The sequence below is a fragment of the Balaenoptera acutorostrata genome, chromosome 6 (genome assembly GCF_949987535.1).
Source record: "Balaenoptera acutorostrata chromosome 6, mBalAcu1.1, whole genome shotgun sequence".
Lineage (NCBI taxonomy): Eukaryota > Metazoa > Chordata > Mammalia > Artiodactyla > Balaenopteridae > Balaenoptera > Balaenoptera acutorostrata.
This window is the reverse complement of record NC_080069.1, coordinates 5,798,089-5,814,034: the sequence shown is the minus strand read 5'-3', so window position 1 is coordinate 5,814,034 and position 15,946 is coordinate 5,798,089. Positions and strand designations below refer to the sequence as shown.

General features: G+C 39.2%; 1 protein-coding gene across 1 annotated transcript in view; it reads right to left on the bottom strand.

Moving 5' to 3' along the window:
• The window catches only part of GALNTL6 (polypeptide N-acetylgalactosaminyltransferase like 6), a 1,175,458-nt gene that overhangs the window by 210,913 nt on the left and 948,599 nt on the right, over nt 1–15,946 (bottom strand). The gene's annotated exons all lie outside the window — the stretch shown is intronic.

Sequence of the window (15,946 nt, the reverse complement as noted above, 5' to 3'; positions counted from 1 at the left end):
TAACTTTTTACAGACTAAAACATTTCTTACTGGCTGTGATAAAAATGCATGAATCTCTCAGTTCTTTTTTTATGCCAAATAAGTGTGTTTTGGTGGCTTTCTTTCTGTGGGATATATACTCATCTCTGCTTTCAGTCTCCCGCATATAAAACATTAGGAGGGCTCTCCTGGAGTTTCTAACAAGTATAGTCTAATATTCATTGAAACAGAATCTGAGCATGCTGTTTGTTCTGTAGGTTTCACTTTCAAACTTTCTCTGCATGTTTGCAATCAAAGACTGTATTATTATTATCTCCTCCTATGATCTGTAACAATAGGGATTCGTGGAAGAATTTATGATCTCTTTCCTGCTCTCCAGTTTAACAGATGTCAGAATTACTCTGCAATGGAGTTTCTCTGCATGCAAGGGTTTACCCTTATTCTTTTTTTTTTTTTTTTTGGTGTACCACATGGCATGCGGGACCTTAGTTCCCCGACCAGGGACCGAACCCGCACCCCCTGCATTGGAAGCGTGGAGTCCCAACCACTGGACCGCCAGGGAAATCCTTATCCTTATTCTTATTGCTTCTGATTATTGGTGAAGTGCTTTAAAAATTCTCAATTTCCTTTATTTTTCTTGACTGCCCTATAAATATGTTTTACCAATGGGTCAATTAAAATATTTCACATTCTAATTTTTACTGTAAAAGAATACTGGTGGGGTCTTCCACAAGAATATTTTAGATCAAAATATGCCCCCCTCTATTTTGTTTTTCCTGTAATGAACAGAGATCTGCAGATCAGACTCTAGAGTGCAAAGTTTACAGGATTTGGAGTCAGGCCAGACCTGGGTGGGAAGTCTGTGATGATGAAGGATGTGAGTAGGTGCTGCAAACTCCCTAAACCTGACTCGGGGGGAATCTTTGTCCTCTTAGAGGGTGGAGGAGGGTCAAGCTTTTGACTACAGACCTGACAGTGCTCATTCAGTAAACATTTATTAAGCCAATAATTGGAGACCCCAGTAAATCACTTGTACTTAGGAAGAGAAACAGCATTTCTTCTTTTTTAAAAAAATATTTATTTATTTATTTATTTATTGGCTGGCTGCATAGGGTCTTAGTTGCGGCACGTGGGATCTTTCATTGCGGCGTGTGGCTTGTGGCAGTGCGTGGGCTTCTCTCTAGTTGTGGCTCATGGGCTCCAGAGCGCATGGGCTCTGTAGTTGTGGTGTGCGGACTTAGTTGCCCTGTGGCACGTGGGATCTTAGTTCCCTGACCAGGGATCGAAGTGGCGTCCCCTGCCTTGCAAGATGGATTCTTAACCACTGGACCACCAGGGAAGTCCCAGAAACAGCATTTCTCAATAGCTGAAGGAATGCCTTAGAATGCTAAGTCTGAAAGATGAAAAATATAGACTTCTGTATTTCTCAGTGAGCTTTGGATAATTCATCGTCTTCCGTTTATTGCCAATTTAAAGCGAAACAGTTTTGGCTAGCCATGAACGAGCTGGTATGAGTTGATGGTTGTGTGGTAGAGTCTCACCCAGGAGGCTGGCTGTCCCGTGTCCCTCTCTGCTTTGAGCCAGGTGTGCTGTGCCCCTCCCCTTGGCTCTCTCCTCACCTCTCCACTGTGTGCAAACTCCAAGGAAGATTCCCAAGGGCTGTACAGCCCAGTGCCGCCTCTGAGGGAGCCTGGAGCTTACTGTCTTGTTAGGGAAATGAAGCAGAGGCCCGCCATCCAGGTGTGCTATCAAAGGCATGATAAATGATCGGTGATCGGTGATCCGTACGAGGGCTCTGTGGGTACCAGTTGTGAAAGACCTGTGTTCTATTAGGACTTTGCACAGTAATCAATGTTTAGGAAAACTTTATAATCTCATTCCTGTAATGTATTCAGTCACTGAAATCCTTCTGTGTCACCAACATACCAACAAGAATCACTCTCTAAGTTTATTTGTAAATCAGTTGTTTGGACCACAGGACATACCGTCTTGTGGAAACAGTGTCGGCACAGTCATAGGGGACTGAAAATAGATCATGCACATTTGCTAAACCCACCCAAACAGTGTTCTTCACTCTTTCTTTAAACCTCACGGTTCATCTGTCAAATGTACCACTGTGGGTACCATCTCGACAATCCGAGTGCATTCACTACTTTCCTCTCTGACCCCTAAGCACTACAGGAGTCTCTTCTGGGGGAGAGGAGGATTAATTCTCCGGAGCTGTGTACGAGAAAGTGCTTCTTTCTAGAAGAGATTCACCTCCCACGTGTCCCAAAGCAAGAAGCAGGGGGTTGCCGGTCACCCGTGAGGGATTGTCCCAACTTGGGATTTATGCTTCCACACTTTCTAGTTTATAGGAAACTCCCTGGAACTTGGTGGGAGCATCTCTACATGTTGCCTTTCCCTCTCTGTACATTTTCTGATTCTGTGTATTTTTCTTTTATCAAAGCCCATTTTAATGTACTAAAAAGACTGTCCGGTATGAATTCACTAATCTCAAGAGGTTTGACCCCAAAGTGAGTCCATTAAGTGTTCAAATCAATTCCTCTAATTTGAACTTTGCGGTAATAATTAGGTTGCTTTGCCTCTGAATAATGTTCTAGTTGACTGCCCCTTGGAGGGGTCCTGTTGTCTCTTAGTAGTTCAGTTGTAACATCTAATTAACCATAACTCACAATGAAGACGGGTATTATCCATCTGATTAGCAAATTAGGCTCTCATACAAGGGAGTTCCTGGGGATGGTAGAGATGGCTTTAAATTAAAAACAGTTTGCATTTCTTTTGTATGAACAGTTTTTAGATTCATTTCTAAAATATTATTCAAATGATTTTAAACATGATTTTGTATTTTAATTCAAGTACAGCATCTTTGAAGATCCCTTTTGAACTCATCTAATTTTAAAGAATAACGAGAATGTATGGTATTTTTATAAAGCAGACATTTTGTTAAATAAATTTATATTTATTTATTTACATATTTATTTTGGCTGTGTTGGGTCTTCGTTGCTGCGCGGGCTTTCTCTAGTTGTGGTGAGCGGGGGCTACTCTTCGTTGTGGTGCACGGGCTTCTCATTGCGGTGGCTTCTCTTGTTGCAGAGCACAGGCTCTAGAGTGCAGGCTCAGTAGTTGTGGCACGCGGGCTCAGTAGTTGTGGCTTGCAGGCTCTAGAGCTCAGGCTCAGTAGTTGTGGTGCAAGGGCTTAGTTGCTCCGCGGCATGTGGGATCTTCCCAGACCAAGGCTCGAACCCGTGTTCCCTGCATTGACAGGCGGATTCTTAACCACTGCGCCACCAGGGAAGTCCTAAAGCAGACATTTTTTTATTGACTAGGAAACATCTGTAGAACCATTAACTTTGTTTTTTGGTTGGTGGCCCTAGACTAGCGGTGGGTATATTACTGTTGAAATCCACTGAGCGGTACCCTGATGACCTGGAAGAATTACTATAATTTCAAACACGACAATTTCTGCCCAAGGTTTTTTGTATCACTGGGAGGTAATAATGAAATGATGAGTTTTACTCAAGTGAAATTTTGGTGTCTTGCTACCGTGAACGTTAAATGTAGCAGTTTTCTGAATGTATTTTTCCTCTTTTTCTAGAGATTTCACTTATGCGCCACCAACTGACACTATATTTAGTATTTAGGGTAGCAACTAAGCACTAAAAAGTCACCTTCAATGATTTTCAGTCCAGAGCCAAGGACATGAGTTGTAGACCTATTACTGACTGGCCCTATGCCTCTGGTTAAGTCACTTCAATTTTCCTCACCTATGGAGCGTGATGAGTTGATCTTAAATATTCCTTCCAGTTCTACGATTCTGTGATTTCTCTCGTCAAGTTTTACTTATGGCATAGATCTTATCTATCACGTATTTCGTTTTTCCTAAAAAGCATCCTAATTGTCGGTCTTTTGGTGTTTCTTTGGGCTGCATGTCACTTTGGAAAGCAAGAGTCAAATCAAAATAAAGCTGACATGTATCAGACGTTTAGTCAAAAGGCAAATGCCAGGGTCTTATCTTTGGTCAGTACAGCATCTGTCTAATCTCCTGCAGCTCTCTGTCTATAAGACTGTCACTGATATCAAAATCATGACCTTGAAGCACTTTAACTTCATCAACGATCTAGGTCTGTTCAATAAGTTGTGCTTATTATGTCAGAAAAATACAGTAGCAGAGTTTAGACAGCTTTCTAGTCTACCTTTGAGAGAGTGTTCCCAAGGGGACAGGGAATCTAAGTGACCATCAGTTTTACAGAGCAAGGCCAGGGTATCCCGAGTGGTGGGCTCACCAAAGGCTGGACAATCAGCTGCCCTGGGCTCAGCAGCTGGAATTGTTACCAAGTTCCTTCTATCTCCTTTGAATCTCCTAATTTAATCTCAAGGACAGAGCAAGGGGGGCAGGAGACCCTACTGATCTGGAGTTATGAGTTTCTATATCTAAATACATATTATAGAGCTGAAGTTTCTTTGATGTTTATACTCTGATGTTGGTAGATAGAATGTAGCAGAATATGGCCTTAAGAGCATATAGAATATATGTTAGTTATTGTGGGTGATACCTGATGATGAAATGAAATGTGTTATAAATACACAGAAATATACATACCTTAAACCTTCCTGGTTCATCCTTTTACAACAAGAATATACTCTTAAGTATTCTGGATAATCTGAGGTCTTATCACAGTGACAAGAAGTACTTCACAATTAGAGACTATAAGATATTCTTCCACTTCTCAATCTACTTGACACAGGCCATGTATATATTTTAATCCCAAGTGGCAGTGTTAAGGATAACTGTCTACTTAGCAGTGTAGAGACATTTTCTATATTTATACAGGAGAAATGTACAGATTTTATGTCTCTAGTTAACTCCAGAAAGCTGTCAATCTCTTTACGTCCTGGTTGACCACAGTAAGTATGTCCCTTTTCATAGCATTTAAATATAAGCATTTCATATTATCTCTAGAGCACAAAAAATTTAACCAAGAAAGTATTAGAATTGCTGGCACTGTACCTAATTGCTTCTATTATGATTTCCACTGAGTTCTGTTTCCAAATGTCTTATTTTCTATTCTTTTAATATACAAAGCATCTTGAGTCATTTGGAAAATAGCTGGGACACTAAACTTAAATGAGTAGACAACATATATTCCAGCTAATATAAAAAAAAGAAGAGATAGAATGTCACCCTTTACAACCCCTAATGAACTAACGGATCAAGCTAACATCACAAAAGGAGCCAGATCACCTGTTCTGTGCTTCCTGATGAGGGAACACATCACTGCCTATAAAGCATTCTTGGCAAAGTGCTGAATCTGAATTCGGTCATGCCTATAGATGTAACTACCAACTTATAGGAAATAAAGGATCGATGAATATGTGAAATGGCATATCTGGGAGATACTCAGCAAAATCTAAACTATAGCGATTTCTCCAGGGCAAATGGCTTGATTTCTTCAACAAATAAATTAGAAGAAGAAGAAGAAAAAAAGAAACGGAAAGAGAATCCTAAAGATTAAAAGACACTTAAGAAATATATCAAAGGAGAGAACCTAACGTGGATCCTGATTCAATGATACAGTTGAGAAAAAAAAAAAAAAAGCAGCCCCTGATGTCTGGGAAGTGGTCTGACCCTCACGGCCAGCCCATCCATCTGGTTCTGCTGGACATAACCATCTTGCAGACCATCACCATGCAACAAGCTCACTCTGAGACCATGCTAGAATGAGACAAACATGATCACCCTGAAACCCACGATATACCAAATATTCCCCTCTTTCAGCTAAAATGTGTGACTTCTACATTTTACCAATTTTTTTTTCTTTATGTTGTGGAAAGGATTTGAGATTTGTTTTTTTCCCCGTGAGACTCCCTGATTCCACTCAGTCATGGGAGGAGAGAACTGGATACCATTCTTCGGGGGTCCTTTGCATTTCTGCATGTTTTTTGAATGAGGCAACATCTACCATTTGTTCTGGATTACCTTTTCAAGGATGTTTACATAGCAAACAGATGGGGAAGACAGAGGTCTGTGTTAGTCGCAGGAGCAAAAGGCCGTTTTATTTACAGCCCTGGAAAGTGGAGATAGTGTTTCCCTCTGCAGGCCTGCTGTCCATTATACGAGATTTGGGTTCCCTCACTTCCGAGAGGAGGGAAGGTCACCAATGAAGGACTGCTAACCTTTCATGACAGCTTTGGAGTTTTCTGACCAGGGCATGGGGAGGAATCTAGGGGAAGTGGATGTTGGTAGTTACACATGCCTGGCGTCCTGTTCGTACCCCCAGCACCTCCTGGCTCAGGCTCAGCTAAGCTCCACTCCACCGCTCACTTTTTTCTTGTGATTTTCTCCTCTTGTTAAATCCTTTTAGTGTCTGAAAATATCTGTGACGTCACACACACATTTCATAGTGAGAAACAGTGAGCTGTAGTTACCTGGAGAATTCTGATACTTGTCTGTGATCTGCCCTTAGATCTTACATTCCCACATAGACAAGAGGGATGGGATACATCTCAGCGTGGGGGTCCGCTCTTGGCCGGTCAGGTCAGCTGGACACCTGGCAACTTCTATGGGGTCCTCGTGTCTCTCAATCTCTCTTTCTTTCATCATTTGCTTAAAGAACAGCTAATTGATTTGTATATTTTCAGCATAGCTTTAAATGTGTGACATGCTCAGAGGAACACAAAAGAAATGTCACAACATCTGTTCCTTCCCCCCAGGGTGTAGCCCCAGTGGAGTAGTAATGGCCATGAATCTAGTGGCCAGGATCATTCACGGAAAGCTTCCTTCTCCATGGTTAGAACTGTAAATGGGTTTACAGTCTTCTCTCTGGGAAACACTCAGATATCAAAGATCATTTGTATAATACCTTATGAATCAAGGCCCCCAAAGTGAAAAAAATATAGGTGCCACATACATAAAAGGATTAAGAACATTTTCAGAAAAAATATAGTGTGTAAAAAGGAGAGAAAGGAAAAAAAGGAGAAATCCATAGTTAAAATATTTATTTTCTTCATCATTTTAAAACTTTAGTGTATATCGTCTTAGAATGGATTTTGCAAAAGAGTAAATAATAGACTACTTCATACAAAATATTTTGGCATTTGGGTAATAGCCTAAAAACTGCCTACACAAATGTGTACATACATAAATGCCTATACAAACATTGCATATCTGTGATGCAGTTTTTATTTCAGTTCATCTATCATTTGATTTTCACATTCATTGCTTATTTCAATTTTGAGAAGGTAATGTATATTTAGTTATAGTAGAAATATTTGAATTCTATTTTTCCTTTTCCACAGTATTTGCCTAAGGACTGTTTAAAAACTGGTCTTGTCTGATGATTCAGATATTTCTCAAATAATTCATATTTAGATTATATGATATTTTCCTAAGCATTTTATTTTATTTATTTTAATTTTTATTGGAGTATAGTTGATGTACAATGTTGTGTTAACTTCAGGTATACAGCAAAGTGAATCAGTTATACATATACGCATATCCACTCTTTAGATTCTTTTCCCATATAGGCCATTACAGAGTATTGAGTAGAGTTCTCTGTGCTTATACAGCAGGTTCTTATTAGTTACCTATTTATATTTATTAGTGTGTATATGTCAATCCCAGTCTCCCAATTTATCCCTCCCCCCTTTCCCCTGGTAACCATAAGTTTATTTTCTACATCCGTGACTCTACTTCTGTTTTGTAAATAAGTTCGTTTGTACCCTTTTTTTTTAGATTCCACATAGAAGCAATATCCTATGATATTTGTCTTTCTGTGTCTGACTTACTTCACTCAGTATGACAATCTCTAAGTCCATCCATTCTAAGCATTTTATAGTTTTCAAAAGTCATTATAATTAAAGGACTTCTGTGAATGAATACAAGTGACATAATCTGAATATAAAATTTATAGTTTGTTCTGGTTACATGAACCTAGAATGAGAACCGTATTTTCTCTACGTCAGGCAATATAAAATTTTGAAATTCAAGATTATTTGCTTTGTATCATTTCTTCTGATGTTGTAACTTCTGCCTCAGAGGAAAATGATGTGAATGGAAACTGGGTAAAACTCAGAGGACTGTTCTATGAAATATTTTTGCTGAGTATTTTGAACTCCCCACAAATTGATCCATTTTAATACAATAGAAACACTTCTGCTTTTTAATAATTCAGTAGTTTTATTTTATTTTAAACATCCTGTGTATTGCAAGGAATAGGTTATATAGTTTCTAAGTTTTCACTTGCACCACATACATGATAATTTAGTCTAAATGCACAAATGTAGAAGTCTTACCATCAACATTACAAAAAGTCATTGGTTCAGTGTTATACTGTTTGACCCTGTAAATATTTAAGAATTTTGCCAAAATAGTGTTAGGCTTTAGTCTGTAAATATTAGAGAATAGTTTAATTCTAGAAAAGCATTGCACATAATGCACTCTTTTAAATAAAAAACCCTATATAAATATCAGTTGAATTATCAGTGTTGACATAGGAGAAAATAATCTCTAAGCTCATCTAGATCACCTCTTCCTTTCACCTATTTAGTTTTTTTTTCAAATTGTGGTGAAAGGCACATAACATAAAATTTACCATTTTAACTATTTTTAGTATACAGCTGAGTCAGTAGTGTTAAGTATTATATAATCAAAATGGTTGTCCAGTTGCGCTACAGACGGTTTGATCTTGCAAACTAAAACCCTATAACCGTTAAATAAGTCCCATTTCCCCCTCTCCCCAGCCCTTGGAAACCACCATTCTACTTTCTGTTTCTATGAGTGTGACTACTCTAGGACCTCAGATAAGTGGAATTATACAGTATTTGTCGTTTTTATTATTGGCTTATTTCACTCAGCATAATGTTCTCAAGGTTCACCCAAGTTGTAGCCTGTGTCAGAGTTTCCTTCCTTTGTAAGGATGAATAATATTCCATTGTATGTATAGACCCCATTTTCTTTATCCATTCGTTAATTGGCATTTGGGTTGTTTCTATCTTCTGGCTATAGTGAATAACGCAGCTATGGATGTAGGTGTACAAATATCTTTTCGGCACCCTGCTTTCAATTCTTTTGGATATATACACCCAAAATGGAATTGCTGGAGCATACGGTAATTCTATTTTCAATTTTTTGAGGAATCACCACACTGTCTTCCATAGCAATTGCACCATTTTCCATTCTCACCAGCAATGCACAGGATACTTATTCAGTTTTAAAGCCCTTGTGATCTTTTTGGTAAAATGTATATTTAAATAAATCTTGTTTTAGTTGAATGTGGAGGAAAACTCTAGCCGAAGTCTTGAGAATGACCTAAAAGTCTTGAGAACAACCAGAAAATTCCCCAGTGACTCTTCCTAATCCACTGAATATCAAATATTCTATAAGGAAAGAAAAATCTGAGTACTGACAGTGACAAATACTTTCAATGTAGAATGCACCAGCTCTCAAATTAAGAAAGGGGCACAGATGCCAGTTTCAGGACTAAAATTGTACAAGAAAAGCCTCCAGCACATGTTTCTTTTTTTCTCTCTGTAATATGGACTGATCAAGAACACCTTATTTGAAAACATCCTAGTTCCCAGTCTAAACACTCCTTGTAGTTTAGAGTAAACAACATCTGATTACGGGCGTCTGTGCCAGTTCCTCTCTGCACTATGCCTGCCTCTTCCGACCTCTGACATGAGGCCTGCAGGTTCCATCAGCGACCCCCAGAGCCCTGCCCTCTCTCAGCCTGAATTATCAGTTCTATACTTTGTACTTAATTATCTTAGTTAATCTCCTCATATTTACCAATATATCCATCTTCTCATTCTTCCCAGAAAACTCACAACTTATCTTTCAATGATTCCCTTAATCTGTAAGCCTGTCAGAAATGCACATTTTATAAGATAATTTGTCTTGAGACATAAGAGGCTTTTAAAAATGAATTTAACCAAGAAAAAAACATCAGAAAGACCAGTATATTTATGCTTTTTTTCCTCTAAAGCCCTTAAGGGTAAAAGTCCTATTCATAAATTTCACACTTTTCCAACTACTTTAACAACTTCTTAATATATTTTGCTGGACTCCAGGTTATGTGATTTGAAGCTGATTGTTTTTGTATTCCAACATTAATGCTACTGCTAACTATTGATTTATTTGTACCCTCACACACATTCATACCTTGGAATAAGCAGCGTTTTGTGAGCTGGTTTGACTCCTAGCGACCATCTTAAAAATTGGGACTAAGTGAATTTTTCGCATCAAAATAATGATTTTTCTGTAACTTGTTTTCCTAAGACAAAATCAAGTCGAGAAATAAAAACTCTGGGCATAAACAATTCCAAGGTCATATGAGCCCATCAACAAGGCAAGTAACAGGGTGACATCACAGCCTCCCAGTGAAATCAAATGCTGCTTGTATCAAATCAGCAAGCTACACAAGATCACCTTTGGATCCAAGGGATTTGAAAATTCATTTACGGAATTTTTAGAAAACTCAAAGTTATAAAAAACCAAAGCTGGGATGCCTGAGAAAGGGAGAAATTGATCTTCAGCAAGTGAAAAAGCATAAAATTCAGGCAGAACCAAAAACAAAAACAAACTATAAGATGCCATACACCAGCACAGATATCAAATGGGAGAAACAGAATCTCTGCCTTTTTGAAAGTACTTTCAATTCTGCATTTCTCTGGAGTTGAAACAAACCTAGTGTCATTCACACATACATGCTACAAGCCATTTTGTTTTTCTTTAGTTTCTCTGAAGCATCTGTTGGAATTACTGGGTGGGAATGTTATATGGGTAGAGTTATAGGGACCAGTAATCTCAAATTAGCATGTGCGTGAGTGATTGAATACTGTCACCCAATAACTGCCGAAACAGCCATAAAAACCTCTGGGGTTTGGCTTGACTTCACAATAAATAAAGACAAATTGGAGAGAATCCCTCTAAACAGTTCGTGTGAGAAAAATGCTATGTCAAAATTTCAATTTAGATGAGACAAGAACTAAATTAAATATCTGGGAATTGGTCCTGTTCCCAAGGCTACCAAAACTCCCAGTTCCTAACAATATTCTTGTACTGCAATATAGGAGGAGACATGCAGGAAATGAGCTGTCTGCCCTTGTTGAGGAAAATTGACTTGCTAAAGGTACATCCTCCCAAGGCATTGCTCCATTTCTTGATAATACTATTAAAGAATGAAAAGGAGAGGTACCATAGTAGATATTGTCTTGGCTTAAAACTGAAAAAAGAAAATATAAAGAGGACCAAAAATGTGTCTCATGTCCTTGAATGAAAAGAACCAGTAGAATAAGTAGCAAAATATGACAAAGTAATATATGGAAATAATAATAATATCTATATTCATTGAGTGCTTAATATTTCTATTCTGAGATATATTCATGTGCTAATTTATTACATCCTCATTTTACAGATGAGAAAAATGATACTCATTTGCAAATGAGGAAAATGAGGGTCAGAAAGGATAAGAAATTTGCCCAAGATCATACAGTAAAGGGAGTCTGAAATATTTTAAGTACTCAATAAATGTCAGTGATTACATGTCAGGAGGAAAAGAAAAACTTGAACCCAAATATATCCATTAGGAATCTTTTAAGTATAGGGAATTTAATGTAGTGAATTAAGTATTTATAGTAATATATATATAATTATTATAGAAGACCTGGAAAGTTTAGGAAAGTGGAAAGAAGAGGGAAAAAAATCAATAAGAATTATACCACTAAAAGTCAATCACTGTGAATAAGCCAGACAGAGAAAGACAAATACTGGGTGGTATCACTTTTATGTGAAATTTTTTAAAAAGTCAAATTCATAGAAACAGTAGAAAAGTGGTTGCCTGGGCAGGGGGTGGGGGGAATAGGGAGAGGTTGGTAAAAGGGTAGAAACTTTAGTTATAAGCTGAATGCAGTCTGAGCATCTAACGTAGAACATGGTGACCGTAATTGGTAACAATGTGTTGTGTGATTGAAATTGCTAAGAAGGTAGAACTTAAATGTTCTCACCAAATATATATATATGATGATGATGTGTTTAAGTTGACATGTACATACATCAAATCATCATGTTTTACACTAAATATCTTACAATTTTATTTGTCAATTATACCACAATAAAGCTGAGAAAAAAGCCAATCATTGCTTACATTTGCCTTTACCTTTTATGCTTCTATTTATATAGCTACTTTATTTATTTATTTATTTATTTTTGGCTGTGTTGGGTCTTCAGTTTGTGCGAGGGCTTTCTCTAGTTGCGGCAAGTGGGGGCCACTCTTCATCGCGGTGCGGGGACCGCTCTTCATCGCGGTGCGCGGGCCTTTCACTATCGCGGCCCCTCCCGTTGTGGGGCACAGGCTCCAGACGTGCAGGCTCAGCAGTTGTGGCACACGGGCCCAGCTGCTCCGTGTCATGTGGGATCTTCCCAGACCAGGGCTCGAACCCGTGTCCCCTGCATTGGCAGGCAGATTCTCAACCACTGCGCCACCAGGGAAGCCCCTATGCTTCTATTTAGAGCCTACAGGTTCTTTTAAAACTAAGATTGAAATTTTCCATGTCATTACCTTGAAATATTATTTCAAATGTGGAGTAATTTTTCCTTATTGTTGATTTAGGTTGTTTACATGATTACAGCTATGACTATTATATATAATATATAATGAATATTTTGTGAATAAGTGTTTTCTGAATCTACAATTTTCCTTAGGAGAGATCCCAAGAGCTGAAACCAGTGCATCATAGGGTAGGAGGCTGTTGAAGTGAAAGGCTGTATAAAATATCTAATTAGAAAAGGCTGAAACTCTGTCTTCATTGGCTATGGAAGCCAAGGAGCTTGGAGGGGGCAACAGGACTTGAATGGCCATAAAATTCATTCTCTTCTTTATTGAAGGAGAACTGAGGCCACCTCTCATCATCAAATGGCCAAACTGTCAGCACCTCCCCCTTGTCTGCCGATGAAGGGAATGAACTGTCCATGCACTCATATCAGACCACCCTCTCCGCTTGTGCCCTTGATCCCACCTTCCTCATCTGCCCACAAACATGGCTCCTGTAGCTGTCCCGTCTCTTCCTTGCATCTTCATGTTTGGTCCTCTGCTGAGTCATTCCATCTCGAAGCCAAAACACTGCAACATCCCTTTTCTTGAAAAGCAAACCAAAAACATTGCAATATCCCTTTTCCTAAAAAGCAAACCAAAAACATTGCAATATCCCTTTTCTTAAAAAGCAAACCAAAAACATTGCAGTATCCCTTTTCCTAAAAAGCAAACCAAAAACACTGCAATATCCCTTTTCCTAAAAAGCAAACCTTCTCTGACCCGCACCCTCCTCCAGCTTCTGCTCACTCATCAGCTCCACGTTTCAGCAGGATTTGGGGAGGGAATTGCCTAGATGTGCATCTCTACTTCATCTTCTCCCATTCTCTCTAAATCCACGCCTTTTGTTCATTCATTCAAGATGGTCACGGGGATGCGTAAGCATAGCATTGTGCTAGAGCCCATGCTCTTTTACCCTTTGAAACAGGAACTTGTTTTTTCAGAGGGATTCCTCTGCTAAGATAAAGACTCAGGGTAAAAGGGATGTGATGTGAACACTGGTTGAGAAGGTAGAGTAGGAAAGGACAGAGGGAGTTGTTACCAAGGAAATCATTTTGAAATTCACTGACAGAAGAGAAAGTGGGTTCAGAGGCTTAGAGGTCTGATTGTGAGCGGAAAGTACTTCTGTGTGCACCTGCAGGGTTAGTTCTAAGATTCATACTTTTCTGATATAGTCAAGACGGTGGGGGTCATGAGCAAAGATCTGGTTCCTGGAAAAAGTCTGAAGTGGTGAGAGCCCCTTGCTTGAGTAATTGAAAGCTAAAGTGGACCAAGCACTATGAAGTATCATGTGGCAATCCTCTCCAGGGAATGGGGAAAATGATCCAATAGGTCTTTTCCATCTTTGCTTTCTGTGACCTCTGGCTGTTAACATCACTTTCCCTCGTTATGTCAAAATGAACTGCCTATGTACCACTGAACTCTAGAAAGCACTTTTTCTCCCTAGGCAAGACAACAACCTAGCATTTACTACATGCACTTCATTTCAACTTAATCCATGTGCCAAGGAGTCATTTTAAAATGAGTAATATTATTTCTAGGATATTTTGTTTATCTGCTGGGTACATGGTTCCCCTTCCCTGTCGAGCCAGAGCTCCCCCAAATTTTAGAAGACGTTCCGAGGACAATGTAAGGTATATTTGCAAACTGGGAAGTCAAATGAAATGACATGGCCTTTAGATTGCCAACAACCTCCAGAGCAGGATCTTTTTTTTTTTTAAATTAATTAATTAATTTATTTTTGGCTGTGTTGGGTCTTCGTTTCTGTGCGAGGGCTTTCTCTAGTTGCGGCAAGTGGGGGCCACTCTTCATCGCGGTGCGCGGGCCTCTCACTATCGCGGCCTCTCTTGTTGCGGAGCACAGGCTCCAGACGCGCAGGCTCAGTAGTTGTGGCTCACAGGCCCAGTTGCTCCGCGGCATGTGGGATCTTCCCAGACCAGGGCTCGAACCCGTGTCCCCTGCATTGGCAGGCAGATTCTCAACCACTGCGCCACCAGGGAAGCCCCAGAGCAGGGTCATTTATTACTACTGGAATCTGCTCAGGTTGGTTTTTTTCCATAACATTGAAAACTGAAAAACACTAGATGACTGCATTTATATTCTACAGTATTGCATATATTTCTCTTTCTCACGCAGGCAGAGGAATAGAAATTGTTTAAATTTCTTACCAAGAAATAAATAAATGGTGTATCTTGGAGTTTTATACATATATGTACACACACATGTACATACATAGATACATATGTGTATGTATCACTCAGTCCCTAAGAATAAATGAAAGGTGCCTCATTTGTAATTTATTCGAAAAAATCACTGTTTCCTACACAGTCTTGATTAAATGAGGCTATAAATCATATGTCTGGAACCTGCCAAGTGTCTGCCAAGGTACAGGTTGGCTCACAAATTAACGAGGACAGAATTGTGGAGTTTTATAATCTGTCACTTGTGTGACAAGTAATGATAAAGGGCAGCAGTCTTCTCTACTGATAGGCCGGCCACATATTTTTCCTACTGTAATTCTTTTGTTTGGCCCTGTTTATCTTCATTTAAATGGGCTGTGTCTCCTTGAGCTCCAGCAACGATGTGTATTTTCCCTACTAATGATGCGTCTCCTTGGTCCCAGGGTTATTTTCACACTTGATGAAGTCCACCCATGGAGGGACCACGGTGAGTTAGTGTGCTGCAGATAGTGCCGGACAGAACGTTGATTTTTCCCTCTCTCAGTGGACAGACGAGCCCTGCATTGTTAGAGTTACCAAGGCTCCACTCCCGGGAGAGATTTGTTTTTCCCAATGACTTTATAAAGATCATTTAGCCTGCAAATTCTGCCTGTCTCTCAAAATTTGTGTTAGACCACATCCCTGGTTTCGAATCTGAGACTACTCTTTCTACCTATTTCATGAAGATGAGAATAAACTAAGACAAATGATAAGCTATTGAACATTAATTAATACAACTAAAAATTAACAAGTTAAGGGCAGTGCTAGAGACGCCATGCCGCTCTTTGAACGAGCCATGAACAAATAAAATGTAGCACAAAGGTGGTGCAAGGCAGCGATACAGTGAATGTTAGGGCACGGGGCACAGCCCTCAGAGTTGTGTAGCTTACAATTTCAGTAGGACATAGTAAAATTTCAGATGGGAAGATGAGTAATGTCAGAATAGGGCTTGTTTATTGAAGGTGTTTGGTATAGATGGTATAAAGATTATGAAAGGCAGGATCCTGGAACTTGGATGAGTAAGATTTACTGAGATGAAGAGGAGAAAGGGAAGGCCAAGTTTTGGGAATGAAGTAATAACCAAGCCAGGACATAAGCCGTCCTGAGAAGGTCCTTTATTATAGAAACACACCCCAAAATGAAACAACCGACCAACCA